The following is a 19,601-nucleotide window of genomic DNA, read 5'->3' on the forward strand; positions in this document are numbered from 1 at the left end:
GCCAACAAGAATGTATTGAATCCACTGTGCTGTACTAAGTATAGTAGACAGTATATACGAAGTATGACACATAGGTCATACTTTCAAAAAGCTCACAACTTGGAAGGGAATATAAAGCTGAAATACGTGAGACTGCATTTAATTATATAAGACAGTATTTTAGAAATGCTAAATTCTGTGTTACAAACAATAAGTTCTGTAGGAGTTCACAGAAAAGAAAGATCAAAGAGGGTTACAGAAATCAAAGACAATGGAGAAGGTGGCATCTGAGCTCGTGCTGAGGAAAAATGGGGCTTATGGAAGAGTAAAGGAGAAAGGCAATTATTCTGAGTAATAAGAACAATGTGAAATAAGCCTCAGAGAAAGAAATGAGCATGGCACATTCATGAAATAATGAGTCAATGGAACTAGATAAAATGATGACTCTTGGAAGTATTTTGAGGAATGGTAGGAAATCAGATTGAAAAGATAGTCTGAGATTGACCTTAACAGTCTGACAGAAAAGCTAAAACAATGTATCTGGGAAAAAGGAACAGTTTAAGATTTTTCAGCAGGTGAAGGAAACGGTGAAAGCATTTAGTGGTAGTAAAGTGATATTAAAGTTACCGATTAAGTTGTATTTCCTCCTTCAAAAATTGTTCACTCAGAGATACATAGAAAGATTTGCATTATTTGATGCAGAAGAGAATAAAGGGAACCAAAAGATTAACATACATAGTGACTACAATAATGTAAAATCAAACATACCAGTTCTGTCTCCTGTATCATCCATTTATAATTAATAAAAATGTCCTTCCTCTCCATTATTGAGACAACTATTTTATCCCTTTTTCTTTTAATTTTTCTTATGCTTACATACACACACACACATGTGTGTGTGTGTGTGTGCTGGAAGCTCTGATCTAGTTACTATTTATCACAGTATGTGGATATGTCATTTTTGGCCATACAACTCTGTACTTTTCCCAGCAGTTTTTATTGAATAGCAATTCCATTTCCTGCTGCTTTTTCAGCATAGATTTATCAAATACTAACCATTTATAGACACTGGATTCTATTTATAGGCTTTTAAAAATTCTATTCCACTGATCTAGTTCTTTATTCTTTTTCCAGCACCAGACAGCTTTTCTAATTATTGTGTTACAGTACACTTTGAAGTCTGGTAGCACTAGTCCTCCTTCATGGGTTTTCTTTTTCATAGTTCTGCATATATTCGTATCCAGGTGTTATTTCTATATAAATCGTTTTATGAGAGTAGACAATTTTATGAAATAAGCTTCTAGTGTTTTGATTGGTGTTGCACTAAACAAATTAATCTGGAATGTATTGACATTTTACCATATTTGCTCAATCTAACCATGAGCATGCCTTCATCTGTTGAGTTCTTGCATGACTTCTGTCTAAAACATTTTCAAGTTTCCTTGGTAAGGGTATATCTGGATAAATTCCTGTCAATATTTGTTTTACATTTTATCATTATTGTAAAGAGTAGTTCTCTTTCACTTACCTTTCCTTTAATAGTGTTGGAAGAATAAGTAAATGCATTTTAGATCTCAATGACATGAGAAATTCCCCTACCCCTCACAGTACAAATCATAACATAGTCATGTCCTTTCATTCTCTCAGCCTGTGTAAATTTTGTCCCTGTTCTCCTATAAATGCAAATGATTCCCACAGGAGTTATTTTGTGGGTTCATCTTATATACTACTAAACAGTAGTTATTAAAATAATTTATTATTCTTATTAATTCCTTTTTTAGTAAACTATACTCCTTTTTAAAAAAATTATCCTGAACTTAACACCAAACAAAATTACTTTTTCCATAATCTCAGAAAAGAAAATGAGAATAGATTACGCATGAAACTGTGAATATCTACCATTTATAGTGTATCTTTCTTAGTTTCAAATACTGTCCTGATTGTCTGTTTCTGGCCTTTTTTCTTGTCTCTTTCATGCATTTTTAAAAAGTTTCAATGAGCCTCTATTTATTGTATCTATCTTTCTTTCTTTCCTCCTTCCTGACTTTTGCTACCCTTCTCTACGTTTCTTATTCCTCCCAATCACCCTCAAAATGAAAAAGGAAAGAAAGGAGGAAGAGAAGAAGGAAGGAAAAGAGGAAAGGGAAATAAAAGCCTTGTCACATATATACATGGCCTAGCAAACCAAATTCACATAACAATTATGTCCAACAATGTACATCTCATTCTGTATAGTGATTCTGCCTCTATCAAGTGGTGAATAACATTCTTTCCTTATCAGTCCTCTGAAATAGCATATAACTGTTAATTTATTCTTGGCTGTCTTGGGTTTACTAGTTATATAATCATGATGCATGCAAACAGGTATTTTAATTTCTTCATTGAAAATATTATATTTCTTTGTCATGCCTTATTGTTATGGTGAAGATTTCTAAAACCATGTTAAATAGGATTAGTGAGAATAAACATCCATGTTTATCAGCTTCTTGTGTTTCTCTATTGTGTATAATATTAATCCGTAGTTTCAAATATGTGCCTTTTATCATAAAAGGTAGCTCTCATGCACAAATCAAAATCATTCAGGACTTACTGACAGATGTGGCAGATAATTTTGTTTAACGATATTCTGATTATTAGTATCAATCAAGTCATTAAATAATAGGGAATGGCACTGTAATGGAGAAGGTCCAGTGCAGGGTCCAAACTGAAGGGAGATTCTTTATAGTTGGCAAGGCTCTCCAGATGCTCCTATTAATGAATAACATTGTGCTGATTACATTAAGTGCAAGACACTGCAAAGTCTCCTAAATGAGATTTATAATCACTCAAAAGAGCTCAACCTATCTATCCATGCAAGAAAAACCAAATGGATGAAGAATGTCTATTGTATAGACGATGATAAGAAAGTGGGTAAACAACCTATAGATGTCACCCATAAGCACATACATTTTGAATAAGTACCATGAATGAACTATGATTTGGGCCAGTAAATGAAAAAGGAGGTGGGAAAAAATAAGCAGAATTGCTTTGGGGAAACTGTATAATTCTTTTAAATGACTCTCCTCCTTGATGACCAGCTCCCATGGGTTCAATTACCTTCTTATGCAGAGGACTGCCACATTTTCAGTTCTAATTTCTATCCTAAACTCCAGTCTCATATTATCCACTGCTTACTGGACATTTTGAGCAGGATGTTTGATAGTTATCTTAAGCTCAAAATATCCAGAGAGCTCCAAACTTCCTCCAAAAAGTTCACTCTTCATTCAAACATCTCACTCTCATTCACTTCCCTTCACATCCAATGAACTGCAAAATCTTGTCATCTTTATCCCCGCAACTTGTCTAAGTTACATTATATTCCCTTCTCTTTCCTCATGTATCACCCTTGTTTAGGCCCCCATCACCTCTTGCCTAGACTATTGTAGTGGTCTCTTATTTGGTCTCTCCCCAAACTGATCCATCCTCCACAAACCAGCAAAGAGAGTTTTCCAAAATTATAGGTCAGTATACTACTCAGTAAACTCCAGTGGCTGCCTAATCACTCTGAATAACATATAGATTCTGTTGTTTGACATTTAAATGTCTTCATATCCTGGGCTTTATTAGTCTCCTCCAAATACTCTGTGAACTAGTCTGACTGCCTCTTTACTGTTCCTCACTTACAGGGCTCCAAATGCCATCACTGTATGAATTTCCTCTCCTTTGTCTCTCTTGGAATCCTTGGTTTCTTTCAAACTTCAACTCAGGAGACACTTTCTACATGATACCTTTACAAATCCTCTAGCTCTTAGTGTCTTCCTTCCCAAAACTATCTGTATTCATTTTGTATATTCTCAGTGGAAAAATGCTAAAGAATGCTCTGTCAGAGAGACTGAATTTAAATTCTACCTCAGACACTTACCCTAGGCAAGTCACTTAACCAGTGTCTGCCTCAGTTTCCTCATCAGTAAATTGGGAGGTAATAATCATACCTCCCAAGGTTGTTAGGAGAATAATTGAAATAATATTTATAAAGTACTTTTCAAACTTTAAAGTGCTTTATAAATGCTATCAACTCTAGAATATATAGAGAACTGACTCAAATGTATAATCATAAGTCATTCCCCAATTGATAAATGATCAAAGGATATGAATAGGCAGTTTTCAGAGGAAGAAATTAAAGATATCTACAATCATATGAAAAAATGCTCTAAATCACAACTGATTAGAGAGATGCAAATCAAAACAACTCTGAGGTACCACATCACACCTATAAGATTGGCAAACATGACAGAACAGGAAAATGATAAATGTTGGAGAGGATGTAGGAGAGTTGGAACACTAATTCATTGTTGGTGGAGCTGTGAGCTCATCCAACCATTCTGGAGAGCAATTTGGAACTATGCCCAAAGGGCTACAAAAATGTGCATACCGTTTGACCCAGCAATATCGCTACTAGGACTGTATCCCCAAGAGATCATAAAAATGGGAAAGGGTCCCACATGTACAAAAATATTTATAGCAGCACTTTTTGTAGTTGCCAAAAACTGGAAGTCAAGGGGATGTCCATCAATTGGGGAATGGCTGAATAAAATATGGTATATGAATGTAATGGAGTACTATTGTGCCATAAGAAATGATGAACAAGAAGACTTCAGAGAGGCCTGGAAGGACTTACATGACCTGATGCTGAGTGAAAGGAGCAGAACCAGGAGAACTTTGTGCACAGCAACGACCACAGTGTGCGAGAGTTTTTTCTGGTAGACTTAGAATTTCGTAATAACGCAAGAACTTCTTAAAAAAAAAAAAATCCCAATGGTGGTTTTCTAAGGCAAAATGCCTTCCACACTCAGAGAAAGAAATATGGAAGTCATTCGCAAAATGTAGCAGATCATGTTTGTGTATGTGTAAGTTTTTGTGTATCATGTTTTGATTTGTTATATGATTTCTTCCATTTATTTTAGTCTGACTACATAGCATGACTATAGTGAAAATGTTCTCAATAGGAAAGTATATGTAGAACCTATACAGAATTGTATGCAGTCGTGGGGAGGGAGGGGGGTAGTGGGGGGTAGGTGTGGGGGGGATAAAATCTCAATTGTATGGCAGTGATTGTTAAACATTAAAAAATAATAATAATAAAATAAAAAAATAAAATAAAATAAAAATAAAAATAAATAAATAAATAAAATAAATGCTATCAACTAATACTATCATCAATATTTTCCTTTACTTTCATTTCTAATTTGGGTAGTTAAACTCACCATTATTAGTCTTCAGAAAATAAGCCTGGCTTCCTTTAAGTCTCAACTTATATCCTACCTTCTGCAAGAAGGCTTTCTTGGTTTCTTTCCACCTCCAAACCCCATCTCCCAAATGCCTTCCCTCTGAGATCACTTTTCATTTACATTGTAGATATCTCCTATGCACATAGTTGTTTGCCTGTGGTCTGCCCCACTAGAAAGGGAGATCTCTGAGGTCAGGGACCATGTTTTTGCCAGAGCTTAGAAGAGTGAATAAAGTACTTAATAAATGTATATTGATTGATTGAATTATTTTCTTATTTTCAATTGTACTGATCTTTAAGCTAGAATATTTCTTTCATTGTTGATGTGTTGCTTGGTTCCTTTTCTAAGTTGTGTGTGTGTGTGTGTGTGTGTGTGTGTGTGTATTGATTTCATTAGCTAATTTCATCTCTCTCTCTCTCTTTCTCTCTCTCTCTCTCTCTCTCTCTCTCTTTCTCTCTCTCCTCTCTCTCTCTCTCTCTCTCTTTCTCTCTCTCTCTCTCTCTCTCTCTCTCTTTTCTCTCTCTCTCTCTCTCTCTCTCTCTCTCTCTCTCTCTCTCTCTCTCTCTCTTCTCTCTCTCTCTCTCTCTCTCTCTCTCTCTCTCTCTCCATAGACATTAAGCACTATAGATTGTCCTCTGAGTATTATTTTGGCTACACCTCATAGATTTTCATATATGTGGTCTATCTGTATTGTCATTATCTTTGAAGTAAATTGCTACATTTTTATAATTTCTTATTTTACCTTTTTACACTTTAATACTTTTAAGTTTTTTCAGCAAGATTACACTTCTGTGTTGTATTATTTACCACTAATTTTATTACTATTTTTATTAAATGTATTATATCACTATAAATGTAATGTACTTAACCTCACCTTTTCTGTATTTCTCTATATTCTCCTTGTCATCTAGCATATAATCAATGATCAGTTTTTCTGTGAGTTCCATGAATGTTGGGGATGAAAAGTTAATCTCTGGTTTTTACCCTTGAGATATCTTCATGTAGCTATTAGACATAGTTTGTTTAATGTTCTGTTTGGTCATGTGATTTCTTTCTTGCTGATTTTTTGGTAGGATTTATCCCTTTCATAAAAATGAGATGTTAATGTTGATGTTAAAATCAACAAAAATGTTTTTATCTATTTCATGTTTCAAGACTGTGAAATTTTCCTTTATAAATTTTTATATATTTTATAAATGTATATATGTTGCTGCAGAATTATTAGATGTAATATTATATATAAAATTTATATACTCTTATTTTGCATAGAGGCATTTAACATAATAAAATGCCCTTGTTTATGTGTCACGATCTGAATTCAACTTCGTCTAATAGTGCTACTCCAACTTATGATTTGGCATTAACATGGCAAATTTTAACCCATTCTTTCATTTTTCAACAATTTTTCATCTTTCTGAGGCAAACTGGATTTGTCTCAATATATTCTGGGATTCTCTTTGGTTTATTGGGAACTTTAGTCCACTTATACTTAGCATTAAAATTCTTTTCCTCAGTTATACTGTCAGAAATTGATAACATACTCTCTTATTATTTTTATTTGTTCTATTAATCTAAGCTTTACCAAAACCCTCTAAAAATAGTTCTTCTAGCATATTAGTAAGTAGGTTTGTTTAATTTAGTTTTCCCCTTTATCAAAGATAAGACCTCCTTTTTAGGATTACCCATAACCATCCCTTTCCCTCTCCAGCTTTCTTGTGCTCCTTCCTCATGCATATGTATCTTGATGAATATCTGGTCACTGGATTCAGATGGCCCAGGAGGAGAAGTGAGGCTGGTGACCTTCACAGCCCTTCCTCACTCAAAACAAAGTCAAGTCCAAGTCATGTCATTATTTCTCTGATGGCACGATCTTCTTTGGCAATGAAGGATGAACACAATGTATCTCTGAAATAAACCTTTTGAAGCCTTCTATAATTTAGCAAGTACAATTACTCTAAAGGCACTCACATTTTAAAAGGAACTGATTTATCTTTAATAGAGAAGCATGAATTATTTTTAGTATTTTTCTTTTTTGTCTGGGAGGCTTATATGTTTTCCTGGAAGTTGATATAGCTCTCAGTAAACTTTTCAAAGTGTTTGTTTCTTATATATCTTTATCCTGCCTATCTAATAATACTGAGTTTTACTACCTAGATAATTCAGATTTCATATCTTATGCTTCTTAATTTTTAAGTGTTGTATTTCAGGTTTTCCAGTCCTTCCCTGTCCACCTTAAAAAGTCCGCTGTCATCCATTTTATTGTTCCTTGCTAAGTGATTTCCATACTTCTTCCAATACTTTGCAATATTTTTTTAATCTTTCTAGCTTGAGTTGAACTATGATTCACTTCAATTTATCAAACATTTATTACGATGTATCTAGGTGTATTAAGTCTTTTATCTTGTATATTCTAGTGTATTTGTACTTTCCCGTTGTTTGCCAATTCTGGGAACTTTAATTATTTCCTGGAATATGTGTATGGGTTGCACTACATGGTCACTCAAATTTTGTGATTCTGTAAAATAGCGTTCAGGTTTTTTGGTTGTTGTCTTTCTGTTTTTCCTAGTCTGTCAATTATTTTGAGATCTCTGCATGGTGATTTTGTCCTTCAGGTCTGACAGATGAATCCACGTGTTTTACAATAAATGAGATGATACAGTAATTAAACAAATCTGTATTTTCCATAGCTCTAAATTATATGCAATTCCATTTTCTACAGCAGTAGGTCTATTAATCCATCAAATTAACATTTATTAAATGGTTATTATATGCCAGGCATTGTGCTAAGCACTGAAAATTCAATGACAAAAATTAAACAGTTCTTGTTTTCAAGGAAAGAGGCACTGGTGGGCATTGGATAGAGTGCTAGACCTGAAACCAAGAAAGCCTGAGTTCAAATCCAGCCTCAGACATTTATTAGCTGTGCGACCATGAACTTAACCTCAGTTTCCTCAACTATCTGTAGACTTGGTCCAGTTCTTCCATGGGTATACCCATGAGGGGCCTTTGGAACATGACCAGTTTATTTGACAGAGTATTCACTGCATCTCCCACCACCCAGTTTGGGGTAGTGCCTTTTATTGGCTGCTTTCAGATTTAAAACTGGTGAAACAGAGCTTTTGGGTCTCTTTGCCATCATTTTTCAGTTTTTCCTAATTCCTATCTGCTGCACCCATCATGGATACCTTGACCTGAAATGATAAGAAGGACCACCCTTCCACTTGTTTTCCCCCTTTGAAGGGACTCCAAGGATTGGGCCTCAGACTGTTTGTTTCTGTTATATGTTGTTCCTCCTCAGTTTCAGGTGCTGAGTGTAGGTGATACTCACTGATAAGGGACTTCATGGCCTTGGAGCCAGGATTGTTAGTGGTGTGGTATAGCTTACCAGGATGTAATGACAGCCCTGAAAAGCCAGGTGCAGATTTTAAAAGGCAAAGGTGAAAAGAAAATGTATCCCAAGCATGAGAGATAACCTATACAAAAGTATGTAACTGAGAGATGGAATGTCATGTTTAAGTAACAGTGAGAACACCAGTTTGACTAGAGTTGACTAGATCATTGAATGAAGTGGAAGAATACATAATAAGGCTAGAATGGTAGGTGGGATTCAGGCCATATAGGACTTTAAATATTAGATAGAGAAGTTTCTATTTAATCCTATTGATAAAGGGAATGAGTAGAATGGTCAGCCTGTGCTTTAGGAATATCACTTTGAATACTTCCTATGGATTTTTGAGTTTCTGTTACATGTTTCCTGTTATATTAACATATTACTATGTTTTATATATTTCTATTATACATAGGAATATTACTTTGAGTAATGCTTCTTATGGATTTTTTAGTTTTTCTATTATAAATGCTATTTATTATATATTACATTATTTCTCATATATATTAATATCACTTTGGATAATACTTCCCATGAATTTTTAAGATCTTTTATATATTTATACTTTATATTTTGATCACTTCATTATTACCTTTTGATCTCTTTCATCATCTTTTTAATTCTATCATGATTTCCTACTATGATTTTTTTTCCTCCTTGGGTTGGGTTTTGGGGGGATTTGGGTGTTTTGTGTTATTTTTTTAGTTTAATGTCCTTCAAGGTCTTTTTCCATATGGTTTTGGATTCCTCTAACCAAAGCCAATTCTTTCTTAATTCCTTTAAATATGTCATTTATCCATTTATACATTTGAGAATGTATTTTGGAAAAAGTCTCACACAATGTTCCATTACTATTGCTTCAAGTACTTTAGCTAATTCAGTTGCTCTGAACTAGTTTTTTTTTTTTTACATTGTATTAGTTTATCTTCTTTGCTTTGCTCCCTCCAGTGAGTTTTTTGTGTCTTATGCCTTTTTGATACCCATATTATGTATCGAATGCCTGTACAGAAGTTGGGGAACCTCTCACCACTTTAAGCCACTTTAAGGAAAACTTTAGGCATGAATCATACTTAATTGATTTAGAGATTTTTTTATTTTCTGGAGAACTCAGAATTGGGGCATGAGACAACAGAGAACATAACCTTTTTGGTTGGAGCGTCCGGGATCAAACCCATTTCAAGTCAACCCTTGAGCCTTGAACCACAGTCTCCTCTACTTCCTTTCTCTCTGTGTGTCTTCCTTCTCTAGAATTTATCAACACCCAGTCATTTCAATCCTCCTGTTTTTTGAATCCAACTCCTTTTCTGGCCTCACTTTCATCCTTTGTGCAATTTGGCTCTATAATTAACCAGGCTGAATAAACACCATCCTCCATCCTGAAATCCCTTGCCCCCTTTATCATCTCTTACTTCATCCTTTTTCAGACCTCATCCCAGAGTTATGCCTTCTGTGCCCTATTGTACTGATAAACAGAACTAGAGGAAGTCATAACTGGATCTGCTACAAATGTCAATTCTCTAACCTCCACTAGGTCATTACTCTCGTACTTCTGCTGGACCCTGTTTGACCATCATAGCATCTGTTCCAAACCTTTTTTTCTCCTCAGGACACTTAAATGATTTCGTCACTCCTCACTCCCAAAAGAAAATTAGCTCACACTTAATAACATAGAGCTCATGGGATGAGTTACTTTTTCTTCTAAATTGTGGACCACAAATCCCTTCATTGTCAGCACCCACTCTCTCCTACTTCTTTCCACTCTCTAAGAAAGAACTGACTATCCTTCCCTTATTCTTGGTCCCATCCTTTCTCATTTCTTCTAACTCTCTGATCATCCCCTCTCCAGTCTCCAATCTCTCTTTATCTACTGGCTCCTTCCCTACTGCTACGAACATGCCTGAATCTCTTCCATCTTAAAAAAAAAAAAAAACACTTCCATTTGTCCTGCCATCTCTTAAGCTATCACCCTCTCAAGCATTCCTTTCACTTAATTCACCTGCCTTTAAAAAAACTCACAACTATTGATTCCTTTTCTATACCATAGTAAATTTCCTGATACACATACACACACACACACACACACACACACACACACACACACACACACACACACACACACACACACACACACCCTCTGACCCCTCAACTGTAACAAAGAAAAAATTAAACAAAAGTGGGGAGCATAGGAATTATGCCTGATAGCACATGCAACATCCCCGGCAAGTAGTGTCTCACTTTTTTACTAAGAGGAGGGAAGTATGTTTTATCATCTCTTGTCTGGTAATAAAATTGATTATTGCATTTTATCCAAGTCCAGGCACCTTTTAGTGTTGTTTTCTTTTATATTATTGCAGTTCATTGATTTACCTGCTTCTGTTTCTATGCTTTTCCACTGTGTGGACCCCATCAGGAAATAAGTAAACTATATTTGAAGTAGCTAGATTGAAAACCATGGTCAGGTGAAACAGGAAACATCTCCAGGTCTAACCAGGTATTTTAAAACTCTAGGTCTAGTCTAGTCTTTTTACCACACTGCTTCCATTCATACACTATGGTTCGGTCAAACTAGCCTTTTGTTGTCTCTCCCATTAGATCATAAACTCTTTAGCTCTTTTATAACTCTTTATCTTTGTCTCTTTTTGTATCCCAAGTGCTAAGCACAGTGCCTGGCACACAATTAGCTCTAAATAAATGTTCATGGATTGATTGATTTTGCTGCTTCTCACCTGCAACATCTTATCTCTTGTTTCCATGACTGCATTATGTGCCTAGGACACAGTCCCTCCTCTCCTCTGCCTATGAGAACACCAAGTTTCCTTCAAAGATCAGCTTAAAGATCAACTTGTACAGATCTTTCATGATCTTTCCAAATGTTAATGCTTTCCTCCAAGAATAAAATTATCTTGTATTTGTGCATTAATTTTGAATGTACATGTTGTCTTCCCTTTTAAAATGTTCCTTGAGGGCAAAAACTATTTTTTTTGTCTTTGTGTCTCCAAAGCCCCAGTACTGTATTTGTTGCAAGAGGCGCTTACTGAACACATGCTGATGTATTGTGTTTGTCCTTCATTGCCGAAGAAGATCATGCCGTCAGAGAAATGATGACATGACTTGCACATGGCTTTATTTTGAGTGAGGGAGGGCTGTGCAGGTCAGCAGCCTCACTTCTCCAGAGACATCTGAATCCAGTGACCAGATATTCATCAGGATGACTGGAGATGACCTAGGATGCACTGGGAGACCACAATTTAACTATTCCCTAATGGATGGATGGACATCTACTTTGTTTCCAACACTTATTTGTCACTTTAAAAAGAATGGAATATATGGGGACTTTCTTTTTATCAGTGGCTTCCTTGGGGTATATATCCAGTAATGTAATCTCTGTTTCAATGGATAATGATATCTTATTCACTTTATTTGTATAATTCCAAATTGATTTCCAAAATGGTCATACCATTTCACTGTTCCACTAAAAAAATATTGGCATACCTACCATTCCTTATTCTCTCTAAAACAGATTATTGTCCCATTTCTTTTTTTTTTTTTGGTAATTTTTGCCAATTTGTAGGGTATGTAGTAAAATCCCAGGATTGTTTTGATTTGTATTTTGCTTTCTATTTGTGCCTTGGAGCATATTTCTTGTGGTTGTAAACATACAATCTATTGTCAAATCACTGTCTCAGGGAGGGGAAAGGGAAGGGAAGGAGAGAGAAAATTTGGAACTAAAAGGTTTTTTTTTTTTAATGAATGTTTAAAATTATCTTTAACTGGGGGAAAGGAAAAGATTCTTAAAGGTCCCCCAAAATAAATAAATAAATGCATGTTGATTGATTATCTACTAATGATCCGTCTCTCTGTCCTACCTCCCCAGTAGGCTTACACTGTGTAACTTCCCCGACTGAATGAATTGCCATGTTTCTGATGTTGGTTTGGCAACCTGATTGATTCCTCCTGTGTTCCTGACATCACTTCCTGTTTTCTGCCATTGTTTCAGCCCAGAACTTTGATCTCTTCCTCAGATCCTGGTCCATTTACCTAATGCGTGTTCATGATTGGTCTCTGCTCAACAGGTTAGTTCTCACATTCTTGACTTTGATCGATGCTGGACTCAGACCAACTCTGCTGGAGCCACTCAGAATGAACTGCCTAAGCCCCTTCCTTTGGAACACACCATTATTGCTTTCTGTTAAAGGGACATTCCCATTCCTCTCACAAAAACTCTGTCTTCCAGTCTTTTTCAGAACACAGTCTAAGATTTTCCCTCTCCAGCCAGTCTTCCCAAACTAATATCATCTAACCCAAGACACTGAAGCTGTCCATGCTTATAACCTTTCTGGAATGACTAAGTAAGGAGGGACAATATGGACCTAGTCTGTGACCACACTAGCACAGCATGGGGCATGAATGGGGAAAAAAAGGAAACAAAGCTTGAGAGAGACAGGTTGAATCATACAAATAGTCAGTTCCTTGGCATCTAACTTCTTAATCTCTTGCCCTGAATCTTTACCCCTTCTAGGAACCAATTCCTGCTTTCTTCTCAATACATTGGAATTTATCATTCCAAATAACCCCTAGTACCAACCTGAGGTCTGACTTTGTGGAATATGCCTATTTGATCCTAATTCATACTTGCCTTGGTCTCCAGGAGGGTGAAGTCCCTTTCTAACCTCAGTGATTGCCACCTTATTCCTTCAAACAGACTTTACTACATCTGATTATAGTAGAACTATTTGCCTATTATAAGGCCCCTCCCCTTTCCCCCAACTGGTACACTAAAGAAGCTGTGGATCTGTAGCAAGAATTAGCACAGTCTTCCAAGGAACTGGCTGCCATGTAAAGCACATTTACTATTCTGAAGTAAGCAAACTGTGAGCTCAGGCAGCAATTAGAGACAGCAGACCTAGGGAAACCCCTAACTCTAAGCACACAAAGGATTTCCCATGATTCCTGGTCCAGTACAAGCTATTCATGGCCCACCAGGACTTCACCAGAGCTTCTGCAAAGGTGGCCATCCTAGTGTCAATCAATCAGTAATCATTTATTAAACACCTACTATGTACCTATATGCCTATGTACATTTATTAAACTCCTACTATGTACCAAATACTGAATACAAAACCAAAACAATTCCTGCCTACAAGTAGCTTACATTTTATTGGGAGAAACCACAGAGACAAATACAGAAGCTACAAAATAAATATAAAGTAATGAGGAGGATTAGAAAAGGCCTGGGGGAGGAGGAGATGGGACACAAACTGAGATTTGAAGGTTATATGATTAGGGATTTCACTCAAAAAAAAATCAAGTGCAAGTCATGTCATCATTTCTCTGATGGTATGGTCTTTGGTGACGAAGGACGAACACAACGATGACGAGAGGGCAGTCAGTAAAGAAGTCAGTCATCGTACTAAGCCCTTGAGAAAGGAGTACTCTCCAGAGTGAACAGGGGAAAGAAGGACAGACACAGACTGTAAAAACTCAGACACGAAATGGAATTTCTTCCTATGTGAGGAAAAACCAAGTAGGTCGATTTGGCAGTACCATAGAATGCATATAGATGAATAATGTACAATAAGTCTGGGAAGATAGGCTGGGGACAGACTGAAAAGGTTAAATGCCAGAGGAGTTTGTATTTTATCTCAAAGATGATAGGAAGCTGCCAAAATGCCTTAAACAGAGGATAAATATGGTCAGATTTGTCCTTTAGCAATATCACCTTGACATTTCTAGGGATGATGTATTAGAGTGGAGAAAGACTTGAGGCAGGTAGAACAATTAAGAGGCTATTACAATAGGAGAAGCAATGAGGGCCTGACCTAGAGTGGTATCTAGATGAGTGGAAAGGAGATGGATATAAGAGATGGGGTGAAGGAAGGAGAGAAAAGACTTGGCAACTGATGGGATATGGGAGATGAAAGAGAGTGGAGGCAAAGATGAATCTAAGGTTATGAAACTTGACAATCAGAAAAAAAGAAGATGGCAACCTCAACAGAAGTCCGGAAGTTAGGTAGAAGGCAGTTAGGTAGAAGGATATCCTTACAGATAGAGAATAGGTTCAAGATACAGAATTATATATGCCTTTCTAGATAAGGAAAATGTAGGAATCTATCTCTCTTGACTATGCATATTTAATATAAGGATTTCATTTTTATTTTAAATTGGGGGGAGAAAATGGTAAAAAATTATTATTAAATGAAAAATAAATTAAAATGAGGGAAAAAAAGAAAGAGGGCTGATTTTTGAGGGAAAGATAATGACTTCTTTTTGAAAAAGCTGTATTTGAGATGCCTATGAGACATCTAGTTCAAAATGTCCAAAAAACAGTAAGTATCCTGCCTGTATGGCCTGCCATCTACCTTGTAGAAAATAGTCCGTTATTGGACAAATTGGACAACATTCCTTCAGGAAATGAAGAAAATACCCTGAGCAGTTGGAGACTGACATTGGTAGAGAAAGTTGCTTAATGAGGCAGTCCCTATACCGAATGTCTAGTACAAATACTTTAGAGCTGAGAGTACTATCCAGCAGATTTGTTGGCTCCAGCAGGGTTGAGACACAATACCAGGTCTTTCCAGTCCCAGAGTCAATATTTGACTTGAAATATCCCTCCTCCAGTGAATTGAATTTTGGAAGACAATATCTATCTACAGCAAATTACCCTAGAGGATCATGGTTCTTAATCTTCCATGCTTATGTAGTAATATGCATACAAGTCCCATCTTTGGTCAGGATCAATACTGTCAAGAACCTCCAGCAGTCTCCCAATAACCTGATGGAATAGACTTACAGAACTCGGGATAACTAGTACCAGGAAGGGATTACTACACCTAGATTGCCTTTGCAACTTTGTCACAAAGTTCCAAGCAGGCAAGGAGGCCCACACACACCTGCCTGTCACTAGATATAAGAAGATGAGACCTCCCTTCCAACAGATTATCCATCTGTTCCTAGAATGATCGCTCCTCCTACCTTACTCTCAAGTTCAAGCTGCCAGGTCCCCAAGTTATAGTTCTCAGCTTACAAGACCCTCTCTGAAAGTCATGAATTTGGTTCTGGTTCAGAAAGTGAGTGCTCCAGAGATGATCTTGTGCTGCTCAGAAGAAGCAGACACAATGAAAACTGGCAAAACTGGCAAGAATGGAAATACCCAGTGTTGGAGAAAACAGGCACATGCATGTTGTTGGTGGGGCTGTTGATCAATTCAGTGACTGTCAAAAACAAGCTAAGTGCAAGAAAAATCACAGAATTGTTTACCCCCTCTGATTCAGTCTTCCCTGTACCCCAAAGAGGTCAAAGATGGGAAAAATGTCCCGTGCATACCTAAATATTCATATCATGACCATTTTGTGGTAAAAAAAATAAAACAAAAAAAAAAACTGGAAACAAGGTGGATAGATGTTCCTCAGTTGGAGAATGCATAAAATATGGCACAGGAACATAATGGGATACTATTCCCTCTAAATAATGATTCAAAAAAATATGAGAACACTGATGTAAATTGATACAAAGAATAGAGAGCAGAATCTAAAGAGCCACATACAAAATTATAACAATAATATAAATGAAAACAGTACTTAAAAGGTACTTCAACTCAATCATGACTAATCTTATTTCCAGAGGAATAAATGAATGAATTAAAAAGCATTTGTCAAATGTTTTCTATCTACCAGGCACCCTGCTAAGCACTTACGATATAATATAAATGTAACACAGATCACCCTGACCCCTCCCACCTGGAAATCCAGGTAAGTTAAATTTTACTCTTCCCAACGCCAGGGTTCTCAGTTACCTTTAAGGGGGCTGGGGGTATCCAGACTCTGTGCAAATGATTTCAGCCCCTGCCAATGTTATTCTTTCAATTGTAGGGGGTGGTTCCCTGAACCTCAGCTCCATTTAATGACTCATAGTTGCACCAGCTTTGACAAAGAAATATTTCCTTCAAAAGGTATAGTCATAAGTATATAAACTTATTCTCCCACCTCTTTTGTACCACCTCATTCTCTGGGGAGGGGAAGGAGGTTAGGTTCATAATTTAGCTGGGTTCCCATAGAGTACTATCCCAGTTCCAAATCTAAAATCCTCTTTGCACTAGAATTCCAGGAACCATGACTTCTTCAAGGCTTTGAAACCAGACTGGCTAGCTACACCATCCTGCCTGCATTTCTGGCTCCAAAACCATCATGGCACAAATTCCCAGGATGACCTCAAGTACCTGAACTGAGGACAATAAACATAAAACAAAACAAACACCTCCAGATCCATTTCTTAGAGTGATGGTTTTAAAAAAAAAAAAAGAAAGAGAGAGAGAGAGAAATAAGGGAAATCCCTTCAGTTGGTGGCACCCAAGAGAACAGCAGAAAGGATGACTCTAAAGGCCCCTCAAGGGTGCCTCCATATTTGTGAAACTGGATATAAGCAAACAAGCCCAAGTTTCATAAGGAATCAATATAATCCCCTTATTGTCAAAGAATTTATATTGTATCAGGGAAGACAATCCATAGATGAGCTAGAGTTGGGAAGGAGGTAATTTTCTCCAAGGGTATAAAGAAAAGAAAGCATGATTTGAAGCTGACCAAGAAGCCTTACCTCATGGACAGAGTTCCAACTTTGCCATGAGAACTCAGCATTGTCCTGAAAGTGAGGGGAGAGGAAGGAAGACCTTTCTAACACCATTTGATCCAGTGACACTAGCCTCACGGATGATCCACAAACAAGACACTCCATGATTCTATCTCTCAGCTATGAGCATTTCCTCCATGACTAGATCACTCGAACTTCTCTACTCAGAGTTCTGACCTCCCTGGATTCCTTTAAATTCTAGCTAAAATAACACTGTGGGGGATGGGGACAGAGCCAAGATAACTCCTCTGAGCTCTCTCCCAAAGCCCTCCAAATATCTTTAAATAATGACTCTAAACAATTTCTATAGTTGCAGAATCTGCAAAAAGATGGAGTGAAACAATTTTCCTACCCAAGACAATTTAGAAGGTGGGCAGGAAAGGGTCTACTGCACCAAGGTGAGAGAGGAGCACAGTCCAGCACAGGCCCTGTCAGTGTAGATCGGGCCTCAGTAAAGCAGGACCAGGTCTCAGGAGTGACTGAACCAGTGGGGCAGTAGGGGTTTCTGGACCTCACAGCCCAAAGTTGGCAAAGGGGTCAGACAGATGGTGAAGAGGAGATTTACAGGGGTCCCTTTTCTGGACTCTGTTGCATTGTCTATATGTGGACCTCAACCACAGTCCTAGATTTCAGTCCAGGGCAAAGAGGAGCACTAGCACTTCAGAGCTTATGACCACAGGGGAACAGGGACCCTCTTCATAGTGCCAGGGTGAAAAAGAGTGCTTCCAGTAACAGACCAGCATACAGTATAGGAGAGTAGTGAACACACCTCTCCCTAGATCTTGAAAGAACCAAACACATTGGAAGAAGCCCAAACTTAAAGGTACCCAGCTGCACAAAAAGCCTGAAGCTTGATACAGTGCCCTCTCCATTCTAGAAGCAGAGCCCCATTTTAGCACAGAGTTAAAAAGTCAAGAAATAGGCTGGAAAATGAGCAAACAGCAAGAAAAGATTCTGATTATAAAAAGTTACTATGGTGACAGGGAAGATCAAAATACAAACTCAAAAGAAGATAACAAAGTCAAAACTCTTATGTTCAAAGCCTCAAAAGATAATATGAATTGGCCCCAGGTCATAGAAGGGCTCAAAAAGAATTTTAAAATTAAGTAAGAGAAATAAAGGGAAAATCAGGAAGAGAAATAAGAGTGATGCAAGAAAGTCACTTTAAAAGGAATCAACAGCTTGGTAAAGGAGGCACAAAAAGTATTGAAGAAAATAACACCTTAAAAAACAGAATAGGCAAAATGGGAAAAGAGGGACAAAAATTCAATGAACAGAAGAATGCTTTGAAAAGCAGAGTTGGCCAAATGGAAAAAGAGGTACAAAAGCTCACAGAAGAAAATAATGCCTTAAAAATTAGAATTGAAATGGAAGCTAATGACTTTGTAAGATATCAAGAAACAATCAAACAAAATCAAAAGAATGAAATAATAGAAGAAAATGTGAACTCTCATTGGAAAAATGACTGACTTGGAAAATTGCAACAGAAGAGATAATTTAAAAATTGTTGAACTACCTAAAAACCATGATAAAAAAAAAGTATCTAGACATCATCTTTCAAGAAAATATTAAGGAAAATTGCCTTGATATTCTAGAACCAGAGAGGAGAATGAAATTGAAAAAGTCCATTATTCATCTCCTGAAAGAGATTCCAAAATGAAAATTCCCAAGAACATTATAGTCAAATTCCAGAGCTGCCAGTTCAAGGAGAAAATATTGTAAGTGGCCAAAAAGAAACAATTCAAGTATAATGGAACCATAGTCAGAATAACACAAGATTTAGTAGCTTTTACATTAAGGGATCAGGGGACTTGGAATATAATATTCTGGAGGGCAAAAGAACTAGGATTACAACCAAGAATGAACTACCCAGCAAAACTGAGTATAATCCTTCAGGGGAAAAAATGGATAGTCAATGAGATAGAGGACTTCCAAGCATTCTTGATGAAAAGATTAGAGCTGAATAAAAAAGTTGACTCTCAAATACAAGACTCAAGAGAAACATAAAAAGACAAAAAAGAAAGGGAAATCATGAAGGACTTAATAAAGTTAAACTGTTTACATTAGTACAAGGGAAGATGATATTTGTAACTCAGAAGACCTTTCTCATTATTAAGGTAGTAAGAAGGAGTATATATAGACAGAGAGGACAGGTGTAAGTTCATTATGAAGGGATAATATCTAGAAAATAAAATTAGCAGGTGAGAGAGAAATGTACCAAGAGAAAGAGAAAGGTAGAAGTAAAATGGGGCAAATTACCTCACATAGAAGAGATAAGAAAAACTTCTATGGTAGAGGGGAAGAGGAGGGTGATGAGAGGTAGTGGGTGAATCTCATTCTCATTG

Source organism: Notamacropus eugenii, chromosome 6, assembly GCF_028372415.1.
Source record: "Notamacropus eugenii isolate mMacEug1 chromosome 6, mMacEug1.pri_v2, whole genome shotgun sequence".
In the NCBI taxonomy this organism is placed as follows: domain Eukaryota; kingdom Metazoa; phylum Chordata; class Mammalia; order Diprotodontia; family Macropodidae; genus Notamacropus; species Notamacropus eugenii.